This window comes from Armigeres subalbatus, chromosome 1 (assembly GCF_024139115.2).
Source record: "Armigeres subalbatus isolate Guangzhou_Male chromosome 1, GZ_Asu_2, whole genome shotgun sequence".
NCBI classification, from domain to species: Eukaryota; Metazoa; Arthropoda; class Insecta; order Diptera; family Culicidae; genus Armigeres; species Armigeres subalbatus.
The window spans coordinates 48,344,309-48,366,032 of NC_085139.1; positions in this window are offsets into that span (position 1 = coordinate 48,344,309).

The following is a 21,724-nucleotide window of genomic DNA, read 5'->3' on the forward strand; positions in this document are numbered from 1 at the left end:
CTAGAGACCATTACAATATGTTACTTAACTAGTGGAATTTTTCGTTTTACAGCGGTTTAGAAAACCATATTCCGCTCTACAAGAAATTAAATTATTGTCTCGTATAAATTTGATCATAAATTACCAGAGAAGTTTCTTTTTCTTTCTTTAATAAATTCCATAGATATTCTGCTATTCTCTGAGGACATATCGCAAAGAATTTTGGAGTAATTTCTGCAGTAGTTTTTAGTTAAGAACGAAAATTGTTTCATAAACATTAAAGAAGGACGTTCTGCACAAATCGCTCACTTTTGCAAGATTTTCTGAATAAAATCTTGGAGAAAATTTTGATAACTCTTTTTCTGATTTTATCTCAGGATTTCTTCCCGGATAAACTTGAAGAACGAAGTCGCATTGTCCTATTTTCTAATCTATACGCAAGTTTGGCCATCTGGAAGGATTTCTTTTCTTCAATTTAGTACAAACATATGTAACATTGAGGGGGCAGCAGGGACTATGTCCAAGGGCTTACGATCCCTTTCCAGGCCATATGCGAGTTGTGGCGCCTGCGCCTAGGATGTGGTGGGGTTTGACAGTGGGCCCTGTTAAACCTCTATAAAAAGCTGCATGAATCCGCAAGTAGGTTCCGTCAAAGCGACCGTGTGCCGCTCAAAGCGCTGAAGCCCAAGCCCTGGTGTTAGGTGGGACGCTAAACAGCCCTGACACGACGGCCCTCCGATGAGACAGGAGGTTTGCGCAGGCCCAATAAGCCGCCTTTAAAAACAACTATTACGAAAGACATAGAAGATAATACGACTCGATACAATTGGCAACGACCTAGGCGACGAATAAAGGATCACGATTGGAAGCTTGGAACATGGAACTGCATGTCGCTAGGCTTCGCAGGTTGCGACAGGATAATCTACGATGAATTACATCCCCGCAGCTTCGATGTCGTAGCGCTGCAGGAAATTTGGTGGACAGGACAGAACCGGCTTCATAGTGCTGGGAAAGATGCGCCAACGCGTGATTGGGTGGCAGCCAATCAACGCAAGATGTGCAAGCTGAGGATAAAAGGCCGTTTTTTCAACTATAGCATCATCAACGTGCACTGCCCACACGAAGGGAGATCCGACGACGAGAAAGAAGCGTTCTATGCGCAGCTGGAGCAGACATACGATGGATGCCTACTGCGGGACGTCAAAATCGTCATCGGTGACATGAACGCTCAGGTAGGAAGGGAGGAAATGTATAGACCGGTTATCGGACCGGATAGTCTGCATACCTTATCGAACGACAATGGCCAACGATGCATAAACTTTGCAGCCTCCCGCGAAATGGTAGTCCGAAGCACTTTCTTCCCCCGCAAGAATATCCACAAGGCCACATCGAAATCACCTAATCAAGTAACGGAAAACCAAATCGACCACGTTCTAATCGACGGTAAATTCTTCTCCGGCATCACGAACGTACGCACTTACCGCAGTGCGAGTATTGAATCAGACCACTACCTCGTTGCAGTATGTCTGCGCTCAAAACGGAGGCGTCCGCCGCGGCTAAACATTGGGCGGCTACAAGATGGTAGACTAGCCCAAGACTACGCGCAGCAGCTGGAAGTGGCACTCCCAACGGAAGAGCAGCTAGGCGTAGCATCTCTTGAAGATGGCTGGAGAGATATTCGATCCGCCATTGGAAGCACCGCAACCGCTGCACTAGGCACAGTGGCTCCGGACCAGAGAAACGACTAGTATGATGGCGAATGTGAGCAGTTAGTTGAGGAGAAGAATGCAGCATGGGCGAGATTGCTGCAACACCGCACGAGGGCGAACGAGACACGATACGAACGGGCGCGGAACAGACAAAACTCGATTTTCCGGAGGAAAAAGCGCCAGCAGGAAGATCGAGACCGTGAAGAGACGGAGGAACTGTACCGCGCTAATAACACACGAAAGTTCTATGAGAAGTTGAACCGTTCACGTAAGGGCCACGAGCCACAGCCTGATATGTGTAAGGACATAAACGGGAACCGTCTTACGAACGAGCGTGAGGTGATCCAAAGGTGGCGGCAGCACTTCGAAGTACACCTGAATGGCGATGTGGAAGACGAAGATGGCGGTATGGTGATGGACCTGGGAGAACGCGCGCAGGACATAATCTTACCGGCTCCGAATCTCCAGGAAATCCAGGAGGAGATCGGCCGGCTGAAGAACAACAAAGCCCCTGGGGTTGACCAACTACCAGGAGAGCTATTTAAACACGGTGGTGAGGCACTGGCTAGAGCACTGCACTGGGTCATTACCAAGATTTGGGAGGAGGAAGTTTTGCCGCAGGAGTGGATGGAAGGTGTCGTGTGTCCCATCTACAAAAAGGGCGATTAGCTGGATTGTAGCAACTACCGCGCAATCACATCGCTGAACGCCGCCTACAAGGTACTCTCCCAAATTTTATGCCGTCGACTAGCACCAACTGCAAGGGAGTTCGTGGGGCAGTACCAGGCGGGTTTTATGGGCGAACGCTCCACCACGGACCAGGTGTTCGCCATTAGCCAAATACTGCAGAAATGCCGCGAATACAACGTGCCCACACATCATCTATTCATCGACTTCAAAGCCGCATATGATACAATCGATCGGGACCAGCTATGGCAGCTAATGCACGAACACGGTTTTCCGGATAAACTGACACGGTTGATCAAAGCGACGATGGATCGGGTGATGTGCGTAGTTCGAGTTTCAGCGGCATTCTCGAGTCCCTTCGAAACCCGCAGAGGGTTACGGCAAGGTGATGGTCTTTCGTGTCTGCTATTCAACATCGCTTTGGAAGGGGTAATACGAAGAGCAGGGATTAACACGAGTGGTACAATTTTCGATAAGTCCGTCCAGCTATTTGGCTTCGCCGACGACATAGATATTATGGCACGTAACTTTGAGAAGCCTACATCAGACTGAAGAGGGAAGCTAAGCGGATCGGTCTAGTCATCAACACGTCGAAGACGAAGTACATGATAGGAAGACCCAGACAACCACACATCGCATAAGAATGCACGATTAAAATCGTTTACCGATCCATATTTCATCAAAATCGCATTATGGTGCGAATTTCATCAGTTCATTTATATCTTTTCTCGCACAGTAGGCTATTTCACGAGTTTATTCAAGCTTCATTTGTTGACATCGCATATTCCTGCAAACAAACCCAAATGAAATCGGATTATCTGTCAAACATAGTTTGTTATCACAAACTACATCGCAATGTATAACGAACAAACTCGCCTAAAAATCGTGCACATCGCATACACTACCGTGCAACGTCGGATAATAAATACATATATATCGCCTCCACTTTTGTACGTAAAAAGCGTTTTCGCGACTATTATGCGATGTAATTTGTGCGCAAAAGCATCGCATAACAGAAAAACAGTTCAATTATGCATGCATTCTGGTTGTCTGGGGAGGTTCAAGAGAAGACAATGTGAGCCACCCACAGCGAGTTTGAATCGGTGGTGACGAAATCAATGTGGTAGAAGAATGTGTGTACTTGGACTCACTGGTGACTGCCGAAATCGTACGTACTTTGGACTCCGCAAGACGCTCCGATCGAATGGAGTTCGCCGCCGTACCAAACTGACAATCTACAAGACGCTCATTAGACCGGTAGTCCTCTACGGACACGAGACCTGGACGATGCTTGCACTCGGAGTTTTCGAAAGCAAAGTGCTGCCTACCATCTATGGTGGGGTGCAGATGGCGGACGGTACGTGGAGGAGGCGAATGAACCACGAGTTGCATCAGCTGTTGGGAGAACCATCCATCGTTCACACTGCGAAAATCGGACGACTGCGGTGGGCCGGGCACGTAGCCAGAATGTCGGACACTAACCCAGTGAAAATGGTTCTCGACAACGACCCGACGGGCACAAGAAGGCGAGGTGCGCAGCGGGCAAGGTGGATCGATCAGGTGGAAGATGACTTGCGGACCCTCCGTAGACTGCGTGGTTGGCGACGTGTAGCCATGGACCGAGCCGAAAGGAGAAGACTCTTATATACCGCACAGGCCACTTCGACCTTAGTCTGAATAAATAATAAATAATAATAACTTGTGTATGACTCGGCATAGTCGTATATGGGTCACAGAAACTCGTTTATGACAAAAGTGCTGCAAGTTATCACTTTCTGAAAATATCCATCTGAAATGGTCATACGCAATCTCAATGCATTCAAATAAACTTTCATTGATTGAAAACTCATTTCTTACCGCAAGAAATCGGAATTTCCGTTCTCAAAATTTAATGTGATTATTTTGAATGAAAATCAATGCCTACTACACTTCTTTTCAACAGTGTATGCTAGGGAAAAGTTATTTCCCGAGGATACTTGTCTAATACCGTCTAAGATACCGACTTCCACGACAGCAACAGCGAAGTGTCTGCAATAGAATCTTGGTACCCATGTTCCTAATATGCTCTTACCTCACCAACACTTTACCACGAAAGCGAGCATATCGTCGTTGTTGTCGTCGTAGTCAATCGACAGTTCATGCCGGCTGGAGCAGCGTAGCCAAGTTGCGTGCAAAGCAGCATAAAATGTGCGCTTTCGATGAGCATCAATTCCTTTTTTTGCACGTCTCTTCCAGCGAGCGATTCCCTCGCCCGGTGCACCCTGGAGGAACAAGCCTATAGGGACTTTTATCATTAATTAATAGATCTTGATTAAAGGTCAATGGCATCCGAGGCCGATGGATTTGCGGGAAGCAAGGGGAGTGGAACTCGGTTAGAAGCGTACCCAGGAAGGTTGCCCTCGGCCAGGTTTGTTTTAGTAGGAAAAGGAATTTCCTTCGGAATTGCGTTAGCTTGGTGGAAGTGGAAGTACAATGTATCATCGTAGATGTAACGATCGGGTGCGTTCTATTCCCATGTTCTCTGTGGGAACCAGTGGCAAACATTGTTGCAACTGGCTCTGAAACGCCAAGCAAATATTTGTATGCTTTCCGGATAAGATATTTTGTTCGAAAAGGTATGTGATGTGAGATTTTTTATATAAAAATAATAGAAATCAGTTCAAAATAATGCAAAGAAACGATTTAAAAGCCTCAAATCATCGAATTTCTTCAAAAAACAAAACTCGTCGAATTCAGAAACATTCGGAATTCCACATACCCTTATCTCTGTCAAATGTAGCCAATTAGAACTGATTTGACACCTACGCTTGTAGAATTGCCTAACTGAAAAATGAGCCAAAATACTACAAGAACACAAGCTGTAATGATGATAATTGGCCCTTACGATGAGCCATCCGTCAGCCATCAGGCTCAGGCAATATATGTTTGAAGCAGGGTCTCAAGACCTTAAATGAGTGCACAGGATTAGTTCCACCAATTGTTTAGCTCCCGAACACAAAACGTACACCGGCAAATCAACACATCGTAAATTATATTTGGACCTGGAAACCATTCACCCGGTTTAGCTTCGCTGCCACTGCACCGGTTGGTGCGCCACCGGAGAACAAGAACGAGAATTTAACAGTCGATAATGAAAATCAACTGGGAAAAAGTGGCTCGTAAAAAGGCGATCATATTAGCGAACCCTCGCGCGCTCTTTTGCACCATTGTTTGCAGGCCCGGTTGGGTTGTTAGTTGGTGGCGTTGCACCGGCTTACCCAGTTATTTACGTATGTTTATTTAGCTAATTAATTAAGGCAATTTTCTACTTGGGTTTCGTTCCGCCACTTTTGCTCCACAAAGACGGAGAACGAGAAGATGTAGACCGATTTGCACACATAATAGCTCATTGGTTGTCGTTCGTCGAACTTGTTGAGTGACGACTCGTTGGAATTGACCCCTGGCAGAGGGTCAAACGTTAATTGTGTGGTTTAGAGCGAAGCGGATGAATGTTCACCTGGGTGCACGAGTATCGTTCCTTGATTTAGTAATTTGGGGAGTATAATGATATTTGTTGAACATATTGATTCTTTTCAAGAAATTCGGAATTCCTACGGAATTTTAAAATGTATACACAGATCTTAAGGGTTCCGAACCTCATTCAGTCAATTGAGATCAACTGTCATGAGTGGATATAGCCTTGCGAGCAAAGACAAAGCAAAGAATTGACAATCCGGGTATTCCGTGTTCGATTTTCTGTCCGGTCTCGGATGGTTTTGGGTGGGAAACATTCTCAACACCCTGGACATAGCGTATCCATTGTGGTTGCCACACAAGATGCACACTCGTGCAATGACGTCTTCTTTAGCCGTATTCAGCGATAAGTTGTGAATTCGCTCGCTTTCCAGACCATCTGCATCATGAATCGTCCGAAAGTTCCCAGACTAACCAACGGAGCCGCATCCTTGAAATCCACCACAAGTCATAGTGGTTCTTCCTGTACCGCTGCCTGTTCGCTGTGTTCAGCCCAGTAGTAGATTAAAAATAAAAATGCGAAAGAGTACGAACATATCGTCTCAGGTGCAACAGAAGCAATCATCAGAGGGCACTATGTAGACGATTTTTTGGAGAACAGGGACTCTGTTCAACAAGTTATCCGCTTAGAAGTTCGATCAGTACATCATCATTGAGCGTTAGAAATTAGAAATTTCATATCTAATCACGCAGAAATAGTTGCTGCTCTTGGAGAACGAAATAATACACTTGTAAAGGGATGGAGCTTGAAGCCCAATATAGCAGAGTCAGTGCTGAGTATTCGCTGGTTGCCGCAATCTGATGAATTAAGCTTAATTGTTTGCATACATTCATAGTGTGGTGGAGAGCCTGCTGAGTGGTACTGTATGTCCAACAAAGCGTGAAGTGTCATGACCCTGTCTGTATAACCCGCTTGGCTTTCTTGCTACTTACGTGATCCAAGGGAATGCAATCATCCAAGATCTTTGGAGACCAAATTGCAGTTGGGATGACCAAATAAATGACGCATTGTTCAACGACTGAAATCGATGGGTGAATTTTCTCTCAAGACAGAACGACATTTATAACATAAAGAGGTAGCATGCAACTTATCTTTCTTCCCTCAGGGGCTGCCTACGCTGCTATTCGAGGGTTGGTCGCTAGGATGGCCCACACCGCCGCTCTTCTCGCGACGTGGTTGACGCCGTCGATATGGGTCGCCGGTGTAAGGGCGTTAGGACGCGGCATCCGGGCTTCCACCACCAATGTGAGATATGATATGGTGGGGGGACACTTTTCGGACTTCCGTTTAGAACTTCGAATAGGCGTCGGTCTAAATACCGGAATGTCACAAATGAAGACTCGTCACGGATACCAGGGCTTTACAAGTTGCCTCCTGGACACTACCGAGTGGTTAACCTCACTACGATTCACAATCGCACATCGCGCACCGCGTGCCAAAGATTTAACCGTTTCACCCGCGATTTCGGTTCGCACTCAACTCCGGGGAGGTCTGTCCTCTGATAGTCGGCATTTAATCTTCGCCAGGAAAATTAGAATCACTTGGTGCCACAAAATATAGCACTAGCACCACACACAAAAGCCGAAGCGGCAAATCTGGCTTCCTCGTGACTGTCTCGTTCACCGGATCGAGACAACCGCGGGCAAACGAGTCGAGGCTCCCACAAAGCCCCAAAGTTCCCATATCCTCTTTCGCTCTCCGTTCGTAGACGAGGTGTCCGTTCGATCAAGCGTACCAACCGAAATTCAGCCATATAGTAGCTATACTACCAGCGGACATGGTAGCGGGCGGTGTACAAAAGGGCGGATGAGAAAGTAATAATTTTTGGTTCAATCAAAGTTAATTGCCTATTTCCGGGGATTAAACCACCCGACTTGGACGTTAATTTACAATGTTATGAAAACTAATATGTGAATATGTACGTTATGTGGAAGATATTGATTTGGAAAATGTATTGGAGATAATCACTTTCCCTTCGATGGGACTCGAACCCATGACCCTACAGTACGCTAGACTGGTGCTTTAACCAACTAAGCTACGAAGGACCTCCGTCGGCCTTCGCAACCTAGCGGCTACTGAACGAGCTCGAGATTCCCAAATTGGACGCATAGTCAAATCACTCACAATCCATTTCTCAAGCCAATACTTCCACATGTGTATAGTACACGTCCACATTAGAGGAGCGTGTTGGCGGCTATACACATTCTTCATCAGCAACTGTACTGATTAAGTGAGGTTGTGTAAGCTATTTGCCAGTCGGTCGTCAAGCTCAGACCCGAAAATTTTTACAAACTTTTGTCTGCCTCCTATCGTGCAAGCAAATACAATTTTATTATAGTTTACTTTTAATGGGACATGGTTTAATGTTACAATTCCCCCAAGGTACAATAAAAAAAATAGCGACATTATTTTTACAAAGCAAGAAAATATTTAAAAAAAACATAATGAAACAAATAACGAAGTAAATTCATTATGTATGTATAGAATTTTTTTTTCAAAAATAAACTAATTTAGATAAATCGCTTTATTGATAAACGTTTAATAATTATTTAGAGAATGTTCGAGTTGGATACGCGCATTTTGGGGACCCCCGTGATCTAGCAACGCCATCACGGTGAATCCAATATCTGGTGGATCGAACTCCCCGAACAATCCGTCCTAACCTACGCGCGGTACACTTCGATCAATAATCTCCTGAAAATACTTGGTTCCATGGCTCAAAATTTCTTTTCTTTTCTTTCTAAAGAATTCTGGCCCACGCAAAACTGGAAAAGGCAGAAAAGACAGCAGCAGCGTTGCAAAACACAAAGTCTTCGGGAGCAGTAGCTGATGAAGAAGGATTGATTCGACTGGATAGTCGTATCGGTACCGCACCCAACTTGCCGAATGAAGCTAAGTATCCTGTTACCGTGGAGCATCGAAATCCGTACACTTAAGCACCTTCGTATATGAAAAAGTCATTAGAAAATAGGAATCGAATGTAAATAAAACATTTGTCATCAACACGTGAGCATGAAGGCTTCTACTTTTGAACTGTTTCACATTTACTCATTAAAAACTACGAAAAACCTGATAAAATAATGAACTAAATAAACTACTCCTGACTCGAAATCCGTCCACCGTGGACGGATTTCGAATCAAAGGATCAAAATCCGTACAGCTATTCTTTAACTAAATATTTAAATTGAAACAGTCTGATGATTGACCACTGTAAATAGTTCGATACGCACCTTGAGAAGCAATCCCTTCGATTTGTATTCCGCTGATCTTATGTAATGATTCGCAATAAGCAATAAAAACACAGTTACTTTTGGTGCAATTATGCTCTACCCGAAAACAAAATGGCGGCACAAACTCCGCGTTTGGTGGGTGGAGATTTGTTTTTGATTTTTGTTGCTTTAATTTCAAAGCCTTCTTTCCAATTCTATGCCCTAAAAGCTTACTGTCAAGAATCAGGTTAAGATTAATTATTTTTACATTAATTACCTTTAACCCCTTTTAATTTATTGATATCTCATGAGGTGGACGGATTTCGGTGCTGTACGGATTTTGGTCCCGCACGGTATACTAGCTAAAAACCATCCAGTAACCTTTTTGTTCATAGCTTTCTACCATCGCCGATGCCATCATCGAAACCAAGAAATGCGTTGGTTAACGAAATTCGTCAAGTGGCTCACATCCCGACTCTGCGACGACTGTTCCGTAAGGTAGCATCAAAATGTCAAACGCGTAAGGTGTACAACTAACTCCTCAGGGCCAGGGTGGAAGCTTTTGTTCACCCTTTTGCCTATTTTGGACTATTTTGGACTGCTGCAGTCACGTAAAGAGGTGGGTAGCCCTATTTAAGTGTTTGACAACCCGTGCAACTCACTTGGAAGTATATCACAGTATGACGGCAATGTCCTGCAAGATGTGCAATGTGCATCCGTAAATTTATCTCAAGAAGAGGTGCCCCGGCTGAGATATACTCGGATAATGCGCTGAGACGCTTACGAACACAACAACTATTTGGTATTTCAATCCACTGGCGGCACCCCACGTGGGTAGGGTTTGGGAACGACTTGGTTGTCATACAGTCAATGAACTTCTCCCCGAGAGTACCCGATGACGAGACGTTTGAAACGATGATCTTGGAAGCCGTACATCCCATTGGATTGTGCTGGGCAACAAGCATTGACGCCTAATCACTTCCTTGTTGGGTAATTCTAATGGAGTATAACAGGCTACATAATATTTGCATAACAACTGGAATCCTATCAGACATGTATTGGACTAGTTTCGGACGAGATGGCTATTCAATTACTAGGCGCACCAAATGGTTTCGAGATACCAAACCGATCGCAGATGGTGACATGGTTTTCATAGCTAACGAGCAAAAGCGAAATACTTGGGTTCAAGGTCAAGTCGTTGAAGTTGTCAAAGGTAAGGACTCGATTGCCAGACAAACATTGGTTCGCACAGAAATGTAAGTCTTTCAGCGTCCAGTGGTTAAGCTTGCCGTTGTTTTTGTAGCAGAAAATGGTAAGATCGGCGTCCCAGAAGCCTAGACACAGCCTTACGGGTCGGGGATTGTTGGTACTGCTTCCAGCTATCCGCAGTCCCCTCGGTTTGATATAAACAACCCTATCGCTGCTTGTTACAAGTGAATGATCTGTTTCGCTGAACTTAAGCGGCAACCAACGTTGTTGAAGAAACTGTATACTTATGTGACATTTTTGGCCAAGGTGCATTTTTAATACATCCTGAATTCTGGTCTAAATATACGGCAAAAAACACGAGGCAGTATATTTTGATCAAAAATAAACTAAAAAATTCTCATTTATTTGAGAAACTACACATTTGCAAGCATTTTGGAGTGTAATTATAAACCAATTGTTATAGCTATGACTAGGAGCGCAGACAGATTCTGGAAGAAAAGAACGCAGCGTGGGCGGTCGCGCTGCTACAAGGTACCCAACAGAATGTGGAACGTTATAGACAGAAGCGGGATACAGCAGACCCGCCTTTTTCAGGAGAAGAAACGCTGCCTGGAAAAAGCGGAGTGTGAGGAGATGGAACAGCTGTGCCGTTCTCAAGAAACACGCAAGTTCTATCGGAAGCTTAACGCATCCTGCAAAGGCTTCGTGCCGCGAGCCGAAATGTGCAGGGATAAGGATGGGAGCATCTTGACGGACGACCGTGTGGTGATCCAAAGGTAGAAGCAGCACTACGAGGAACATTTTAATGACGCTGAGTACAGGCAGTACAGGTAGTGAAAGTCAAGGCAGCGGAGGAGATGACTACGCCAGTTCAGCGGACGATGAAAGCCAACCAGCCCCCCCACCCCCTTGAGAGAAGTTAAGGATGCCATCCAACAGCTAAAGACCAATAAAGCAGTTGGTAGGGATGGTATCGGAGCTGAGGTCATCAAGATGAGCCCTGAAAAGCTGGCTACTTGCCTGCACAAACTGATAGTCTGAATCTGGGAAAATAAACAGCAACTGGAGGAGTGGAAGGAAGGAAGGAGTTATATGCCCCATCTACATTAAAGGCGACAAGCTGGAGTGTGAGAACTTTCGTGCCAACACCATCCTTGATTCCGCCTACAAAGTGATATCCCAGATCATCTTCCGTCGTCTGTCACCATTAGTGAATGGGTTCGTGGGAAGTTACCAAGCCGGCTTCGTTGACGGCCGCACGAAAACGGACCAGATCTTTACTGTACGGCAAATCCTTCAAAAATGCCGTGAATACCAGGTCCCAGCGCATCATCTGTTCATTGATTTCGAGGCAGCATACGACAGTATAGACCGCGTAGAGCTATGGTAAATTATGGACGAGAGCAGATTCCCTGGGAAGCTTACCAGACTGATCAAAGCAACGGTGGATGGTGTGCAAAACTGTGTGAAGATTTCGGGCGAACACTCCAGGTCGTTCGAATCAAGCCGGGGATTAAGACAAGGTGATAGGTTTTCGTGCCTGTTGTTTAACAGGTACAAAACGATTTGGCGAGCGTGGTGTGCATTCGAGGATGGGAAGATGCGGACTCGAACCGTGTATTGTGGCGTCAAATTGTTGATTTAGTGTTATCTGTTCAGATGTAAACTGAACAAATGAAACGAATAAAATCTAAATAATCCCCTGGTACGCTTCTGAAGGAAGCCACGGATAAATTTCGTAATAGCTCCTTTGGAATTTCTAGACTCCACAGACATTTTTAAAGGGAATTTGAAGGAATTGCTTGAGGAACTTCCGAACTTCTTGCAGGAAACTACGAAGGAATTATCTGAGACACTTCCGAACTTTCTGAGGAACTGGAGAAAAATCCGAAGAAATTTTTAAAACAACTCCAAAAGGAATCCCTGAAGGAATTTTGAATGAATTTTTGTAAGATTTCAGGGAAGAACTCTTGGAGGAAATTTCCAAGGCATCCTTGGTGAAACTTCCCAAAGAATTCCTAGAGAAACTTCCCAACTATTTGCAGGCGAAGCGATCCGAAGAATTTCTGGAAAAACATCCGGAGGAATTCCGGGAGAAAATTCTAAAGACATTCATGGAGGAACTTTCGAAGAAATTCTAGAAGAAGGTTTCTTAGGAATTTCTGGAGAAATTTTTTGGAACTTTTATAGGAATTCCTGGTGAAACTTCCCGAAGAATTCCTGGAGAAGCTTCCTGAAGAATTCCTGGAGGAGCTTTCCAAGGTTTTCTGGTGGAACTCCCGGAGAAATTCTTGATGGAACTTCCGGAGGAATTCCTGGCGGAGCATCCCTAACTTTTGGAGGAACTTTTCATTTAATTCCTGGTGGAACTCCCGGAGGAATTCATGAAGGAACTTCCGGAGGAATTCCTGGAAAAACTTCCGGAGGAACTCCTGGAGGATCTTCCTAAGGAGTTCATGAAGAAAATTCCGGAGGAATTTCTGGAGGAACTTCCGGAGGAATTCCTGGAGGAACTTCCGAAGGAATTCCTGGAGGAGCTTCCGCAGGAATTCTTGGAGGAACTTCCGGAGGAATTCCTGGAGGAACTTCCGGAGGAATCCCTGGAGAAACTTCCGGAGGAATTCCTGGAGGAACTTCCTGTAGGAATTTCTGGAGGAACTTTCGGAGGAATTTCTGGAGGAACTTTCGGAGGAATTCCTAGAGGAACTTCCGGAGAAATTCCTGGATGAACTCCCGGTGGAACTTCCGGAAGAATTCCTGAAGGAATTGCTGGAGGAACTTCCGGAGGAACTTCTGGAGGAATCCCTGGAGAAACTTCCGGAGGAATTCCTGGAGGAACATCTGGAGGAACTTCCGCAGGAATTCCTGGAGGAACTTTCGGAGGAATTCCTAGTGGAACTTCCGGAGAAATTCCTGGATGAACTTCCGGTGGAATGTTCAGATGAGTTTTCTAACGAACCCGTTGAGGATCTTTCGAAGAAACTCTGGAGGATTTTTGATCTATATTGATAAAAATGAGACGAGATTTGCTTTATCGCCATTCAACTCGCAAAGGATCATTCAATTTTCAAGATTTTTTTCTCTGGTGGATTCGTCAAAGGATCCAGATTGTTCATATGTATGAAAATATACAATGTTTTTTCGGAAAAAGCTTGAAAATCGTCCAGATACAAAATTAGAGAGAGCCGTGATGAAACGACGCGACTGCACAAAAATTAGTGCAGCGTCACATTCAATTGAGTCAATGTAATTGACCGATAATCCGAGTAACGTAGGGTACGTTATAGATGTCAGGAAGAAGCTCTTCAACCCATTTGAACCTTGTATATAAAGGGTGTACGGAATCAAATTGCATCACTTTGAACTACTCGCCAAAAATTAGTCTATCAACCGATTGTCATGAAATTTTCAGGGACTGAAATACAATATGTAAGCTTTGACTACGTATAACTGTTTCACTGTAATTCTCAAATACATCCAAATGCTGAATCTTTTTTCTTAAATGATCTCATAAGATGTTGTACATGACTTTAACTAACATTTTCCATCCTGCAATCTATCCCAACAAAAAAAAATAACTAACTTTATTCTCTCAGTCGATTATTTAACTTAATTAAAATCAACTTTTCCAAAGAAAACATATTTTTTGACGGCTCTAACTATTATAAAAATCGAAAATAAAAAATCAAAAAAAGTGCTGCAGTGTGAACCGGCCTGAATAACAAGATTGATGCTTTCCCAAAATCTGACAAATATCAGTCCAAAATTGGATTTCAGCGCTTTTCTAATTTTTCTGATTTTGGTTTTTTACTATAAAAGCGACTAAACAGAAAGTTTGTTGGAAAGTTTACCTGTATTAGTCGGATAATCGAAAATGTTGACGTTGGAGTTATAAACCAATACGAAATGTTGATGTTAAAGGCCAATGCCAAATCAACATTTTATGTTCCGTAATGATCAATTTTGAAGGCTTCCGAAGCTCGTGTTTTCATTCTCGATCAGTATCTTTCGATCGGCCGCAATTCTGGTGATTTTGGGATCATATGCACAAAATTGGATTACTAACATCTTTTTATAAGATGTGGAATATGGAGGTGAATGCGCAAGATTTATTTGCACATGCCCTGTTCCTTTAGCTGTATTTTATAAACTGTTGGAAATTTCGTAATGAAACAACATTTTTGATTCCCTGGGTATAGTGTATCCATTGCAATTGCCACACAAGATTCTCATGCATTGGTGGGCATAGAAAGCTTTCAATTAATAACAGAGGAAATGCTAATGGAACACTAAGTTGAAAAGCAGTTCAAATTCCAGTTGGATTGTAGAGCCATAGAAGAAGAAGAAGAAGAAGAAGAAGAAGAAGAAGAAGAAGAAGAAGAAGAAGAAGAAGAAGAAGAAGAAGAAGAAGAAGAAGAAGAAGATGAAGAAGAAGAAGAAGAAGAACTTCAAATCCCACGATGTTAGGCGACCAAATCCGGTGGTTTGTCAACGGTACCTGTGGGGTCTCCTGCATCAGCAGGCAATGCCATTTCGATTGCTGTTGTTTTATATATTAGGCACTTCTGCATCAGATATAAGTTCTCTTAGCAAATATATAACATTTATGTGTTCATCTGTTAAGTGGCTAGCACGATATACCATTCAAATATTTCTATTACAAGTTTTCAAACTAGCGAACGCATAGTCTGATTTACGCATGTTAAACATTTAATAGTTTAATGGGATTTTCACGACTGCTTTCCAAAATTCACTAAACTAACTAAAAACTAAAAATTCAGTTTTAGTATTTTTGCAGAGTTCTTTTATTGTGTGCACAAACTTGTTTCTGTTTCTATTGCTTAGATCAGTCCTCTGAAATGCGTTTGAAGTTTGAAGACTTTGCCAATCTGGTCAATTCTCAATACAATCGATCTTGACTTCCCGAACTTTACCATTCGTCCACCTTGTTTCTAATCAAATAGTCTGCAGATCGTAGTTATCTCTATACATGAGTGCATCCAACTTCATCCAACCAGTCTTTGCTGCCGCCTGATCCACTGCTCCCCACCCAACCAGCTAGTCAACGTCATGTAGCAAGAAAAGCAAAAAAAGCAAACAATCAGCTCCAATGAACTCTTGAGAAAGAGATCTCTTGCATCATACCTAAACACATCCTCACTTCCTCAACCGCATACCGACCGGCGGGACCAATTTTTCCATTGCGGTGCCCCCCCGCTGCGCACTTGGAGGCAGGCATTTCTCTTCCTCATTGATGTTTGCGTTCCGAGTGCATAGCGCGCCGCACTCTGTTAATACCTACTGGGGCTGCGCTGCGGCCGGCTGGCTGGTCTGCACACCGAGCGAGGCGAGGTGTCGTCTTGCTCGCTTCGATCGAGTTCAGTTCCACTGCAACTGTGCAGGGTGGGCGCGGGAATTGTAAATAAACCGGCTGAAATCTGTGCGCGTAAACAATTATTGATTCATGTTCTGCTGGGATGGCTCTTTCTTGGTTGGTTGGGGATTGACAGGGTTCATAATGCTCACTCAATCTCAGGAGCACATGATTTTCCCTCACGAAAGTATTCGGGGAGAAATCGCTTTTCGGGAAAGAAAAACAGCCTGGAGAGTGATAACAGTTTTTCGCTCACTTCGATTGCCGCTAAACGTTGGTTTGCTCTTTTTCTTTCATATTCGAGTATTTTCGTGGCATCATCAATGCAAATGGTAGTAGCTTATGTGGAACAAATAACTTCAGGCTTTCATACAGATAGCGCGGTGATGTGGCTAAAGTAAGCGCATCCCCACAGCTATTGCTGTTACTATTCTGGGTTCGAATCCCGGCGCGGCCATACAATTTTGTAATTGTTCTGCGATAATTCTCGCGAAAAGTGAGTGAGAGGTGAAAGTAATGAAACGAAAAAGGATTTTCATCTAATAGGCAAGATTTTCGTTTATCTTCCAATGCTAATTCTAGAGAAAAGATTGATGGGTGAAAGATGATCCTCAACATAAACAACGAAACAAGATTTTCCCTTGGCCCGAAAAACGCTTACTTTGGTCTCATTGAAACGAAAAGTCGAAACCCTGGGGATTGATCCTATCCACCAGGTTGTGGTAGGACTGTTTAGGAACTGGGGAGGCGAAATTGTGTGAAAATAATTACATGGAATGGTAATTAACTTTGTGTTTTCTGTCTATGAACTCAGTTCCTAGCATTCCTGCCATAGCGATTGTTGGGTTGGTATGTGAAAAAAGCGATAGATCAAAGAACTTTATGTAGGTACATGAGAGAAGTGGATTCTTATTATTTAATTCTTTAGAAAAAATGTGGTGGAGAAATTCTTTGTAAGGTATTATAAATTTTATTTTTAGGTAAAATTTATTTTATATTTTATCTACTTTTCCCTATATTGTTAGATACATTTTTAATATAATATTGGTACATATATTTACATTTCAGCCTTCTTATTTCTTATTATACTATTGAAAGCATTCAAACTTGAGGAGGGCACAATATTTGCATTGATTCTACTAAAAATGTAACATGTTATGAAGCCCAGATGCAAAGATTGCAAAGATTTAATTTTGATAACGCTATATAATTTATTCCCGTTTTTTCAAAACATTGTCACATGAGCTGTATTTTTCACTTGGAAGAATATGAAATCTAGCTTCTAAGAGCAAAAAAGCTCAGGATGATCACTTATCATGAGGTGATTAGTTCTATTACATTACCACTTCATTATCTTTGCAGATATGTACGTACTTCGGCCACAACAGTAAGGCCCAAAGCCCTCTTCTCACACTTCACTTGACTTGAAATAATTTTCCTAGCACAAATTCTTTGTTTATACGTGATGCCATATTTCAGGGCAAAGATAATAATTTGAATCATTATTTGTTATAAACAAAACTTATTTTTCTTACAATTATATTGCCTCATTAGAAAGGCATCTGTTTAAACACTCCTTTTGCAAATTTATTTACAATCTCTAGACATTTAGAGTGGGTATTTTCTTAAGCTAACATGATTGTCAGATACGTGTCATCGACACGTGAAATAGAAACCTATTTCCTTCGGTTCTTTTTTTACCTCTATTTGCAATATCTGCACACAAAAATCGAAAGTACATGAAAATCGTTGATTTCAATAAAATTCTGATTCAACAATAATCTTACCTAAGAATCTACTCATCCCTTGCCCTGACGCCATTCATTATTCCAACCCCTAAATCCTAAATTGAAAACCGAAGGCACACACGCCAAATGGCGATGGAAGTGAGAGTGATTTTTTTATACTTCCTCAATCGCTGTTCAAGATGCTCCTGGCAGGAATCAAGGCACTACTGATCTTCGTCTATGAAAGTGCGGCAGTGGGTGCTTTTTAGTCCCGGTTTTTTGTTGTTCACGTTCATCAGTAATCGATGATTAACAGTTTTATTGCAATTCGGGAGGAAGAAGGATGGCTCAAAACGGCATCCGGTGACCTCGCTTCGATTTCTTTATGATCCAGGAACGTGCCAGCCAGCCGCCTGGTCTTGTGTGTTTATGCAATGTGCGGATAGCGCATACGGAAGCGAATGATGACGGTCTTTTTTTTTGACCAAAATGTGGTCGATTTGTCTACTTTTTTATGGATCGACTTTTGTTCCAAGAAATCCGCGTGCAGCGTCACATTTGCCGCAGCCACCATCTGTGCGATGCATCCGATGAAATACAATATAGAGGTAGCGGATTTCCAGGAGCTTGCATATGAGCATATGCACATCACATTTTGGATTTGGATTGGCGATCGTGAGTCAATGTGTGACCAAAGCATAGTGCTGTCTGAGGATCAAATTTGGAATCGAAATTTCTAAACCTCTAGAACAATTTTAGAGAATTAAAAATCTGAAACATGTGAATTTATGATTACATGGAAACTGTTTTTTCTGACCAAATGCATGAGACTTTTTTGAAAAAGGTTATATTTATTGTTCATTAAAAAATTATAGAAAAAGATATTAATGCTTCAATCGATGGTTTTAGTTACAGGAAATGGTTTTATTACATGGGACATAATTTAATATTGCATTTTCAAACTCTAAATCTGCGGTAACACCCAAGTACTTAGTTATTCCATCCACGAAATCAGACATCAGAACGCACTGTGCAAACGTTTGATCTAGTCCGGCAGAAGGCTCGATCCTTGAAATTGGAAATTAAAATTTCATAGGATCGCTAGCACATGCCATTTTCTATTATGCACTTTGTTCGATATTCTGCAGCAACAGAAGCGGAAAAAATGAGTCCAGAAATTAATATCTGACAGCTTCTGGCCAGCCACAGTCCATATACCGGCCATCCGGTTCATTGTTATAGCTTGATTGATCCCCAGACGGCGCGCCGGCAGACGATCGGTTCGATTCGCATGAATCTTCCTGTCGTCGTCATCGATTGCCGGCTGCTGCCGGGCAGAGAACCGCACGCCACCGATGTTGTCTCCGTGAGCGAGGTGTGACATAAAGACGCGATCAAGGTGTTAATAATGCGATTATCCCTTCCTCGGGTCCAAATGGTCTATCCTTTCTGCTGACCTCTCAGGATGGAGAGTTGTGCACTTTTTTGGAATAAATGACCGATCGATAATCCAGGCTTTTCTCAATAATTGTTGCTGAGGTTTGGGATGGAAGCGGGAAAGGCTCGCTTTTGACACCTTTTCTACGGATTTTGATGGATGTCGACTTGAAAGAGTGTGGAATAATGCACTGTTTATGAACACTAAATGGACCATACTGACCGTAATCCCAGGTGCCAAGTACTTTTGGATTGTACAGCTGCAGTTTAAGCAAAATATTATTACCCTTAGGGTTTATTCTCTGTTTTCTTTTCTGTGTAGAATTATTTATCCAGGAATATTTAAAAGAATGTATTGTCAAGTGCCTTCTTTTTGCAGACTGATTGAGACTGGAATCAAATTTAATTTTAATTTAAACTAGAAATAGATTCAGATTCTAGGTAAATTGATCATCAAGCTCAAAGCTATACATTAATGTTTAACCTACTAGTTTAAAAATAAACAAAATTGTGAAACATGCAGGGAATTTGAGCAGAGCGGCACCTCTTTATCAAAGGAGCGCAGAACCTCCTCATTTTTATTTAAAATTATTTTTTGATATTATATTTTCTAACTAACACAATGTTTATTCTGTTCATATACTTGGTAGCAAACTTTTGGGCTGTTGAGGGAAAAAGTAGGCTTTGAAATTAAAAGAACACAAATCGCAATGCACCTAACGCGGAGTCTCTGGCGCCATTTGTTTACGGGTAGAACATAATTGCATCAAAAGTAACTGTGTTTTAATTGCAAATGACGATTAATAAAGTAAGCTAAACAGAATCTAAATCAAAGGGATCGCTTCTCAAGGTGTGTATTTAACTATTTTCAGTTGTAGTTTAGTAAATTAGTCTGCTTGAATTTAAATATTTATTTAAAAACCTTTGATTCGAAATCCGTCCACAGTGGGCGGATTTCGATAAAATACGTGTTGATTTAATTCATTATTTTATCGTGTTCTAAGTAGTTTCTAATGCGTAAATCCCTACCACTTCAAAAGCGGAAGCCTTCATTCTGCTGTATGAACGATAAACGTTTCATTTACCTACTTACTACCTAGTACGTTTCATTTACATTCGATTCCTTTTTTCTAGAGACTTTTTCATATACTGAGGTGCTTAAGTGTACGGATTTCTATGCCCCACCGTACACTTTGCAAAACTTTGTAATATTTATCCTGACTAATAGTATCCCATGAGATATTGGTGTGAAGCGTGAGAAATCGATTTCAATAGCAAATCAATTTAAGGTACGGCACATGCTAGAGAATAGTTCCCCGACCAGTTAGTCATAACAAAATAATATCACAACTATATCAATATGTATTACAAATAACAATATCTGCAATAATTTTGTTATAAATTCTCTGTCTTAGATGAAGAAAGCAAAAATTCAAAAGCGAAATTATAACAAAGTCAGATATAAATAATACGATCAGCAATATATGTTACACAACCAGTATTAACTTTGTTCTCTTCAATAACATAATTTGTAATAAGGTATGTAATAGGTATTTTTATCACTTTTCATGAAACACATCGAGTTATATTTTTGTTCCATTGAAAACATATTTAGTACCGTCGTCGGGGGTGACAATGGGTCACTGTTTCAACTACTTAGAGTGCTTGTAGAATAGATTGAATGTATCTGAGGGCAAGAAGACTAAAATATAAGATACCTTTTTGAACGACTTTGTTATACGACCTCCAGCCTGACGGTGTGAGCGATGACCCATTCTCACCCCCTAGACCCTTTGTCACCCCCGATGGCGGTAATGTTTTTGTTAGGACTAGAAAATCTTTTGTTGCCATTTTTGTTATTTTAACTACTATTGGTACTTGTTTTATAATAATCGTTGCCGGATCGGTTGCCAAAAATAACGTTCTCTTTTTCTTATATCTCCATTTTTCGTGGTATTTGAGAGGCTTCAGTAAGCTACCTTACCGGGGTCGCGTTACCTACATCGCGATGAAGGGGGTGCCACGTTAGGTATAGCTGATGCGATACAGCATTTCGTTAATCAGCCGCTGGGTATCAGGCAGACGCTGTTTGAGCCGCACCTCCTGGTGAACAGACGCTCCAGGCGTACCTTCTCACTCTAGCTGATGTCAGAAGGACAACAGTGCCCAGGCTGCACTACCAGCTAAGTACACAACCCTTAGCTGGCGGTCTTTTGTCATCGGACGACCCGTGGAAGCATGAGATAGGGACTTGTGGGGACCAGAGCTCAGTTGGGCACTCCTTCCTTGATGTCAACCCACCATTTTGCAGCCCACCAAGCAACACTTCGAGACTTTGTTGAATGGAGGAAATGACGGTGCATCGGTGAACAGAATAAATATTAGCGACGATGGACAAGCTGTGGAGTCGCCTACACTAGATGAGGTAAAAAAGGCTGTTAAAGAGCTGAAAAACAATAAGGCTGCGGGGAAGGACCAGCTCCCGGCTGAACTTCTCAAACACAAACAATATGGGAAGACGTGGAAATGCCTGCTAGCTGGTTGGACGGCCTCATTTGCCCTCTATTTAAGAAAGGAAACAGACTGGTGTGCACCAATTATCGAGGAATAACCCTCCTTAATTCGGCGTACAAAATTATGTCCCGGATTCTGTTCAACAGATTGAGACCGCTTGAAGAGTCCTTCGTCGGCGAATACCAAGCAGGTTTTCGTGAGGGCCGACGGATCAAATGTTTACCCTGAGACAAATCCTTGATAAATTCCGGGTGATGCAATCTTGAATCTACTGTTCAATATAGCGCTTGAGGGAGCGATTAGGAGAGCTGGTGTGCAAAGAAGCGGTACCATTATCACAAAATCGCATATGCTCCTGGGATTTG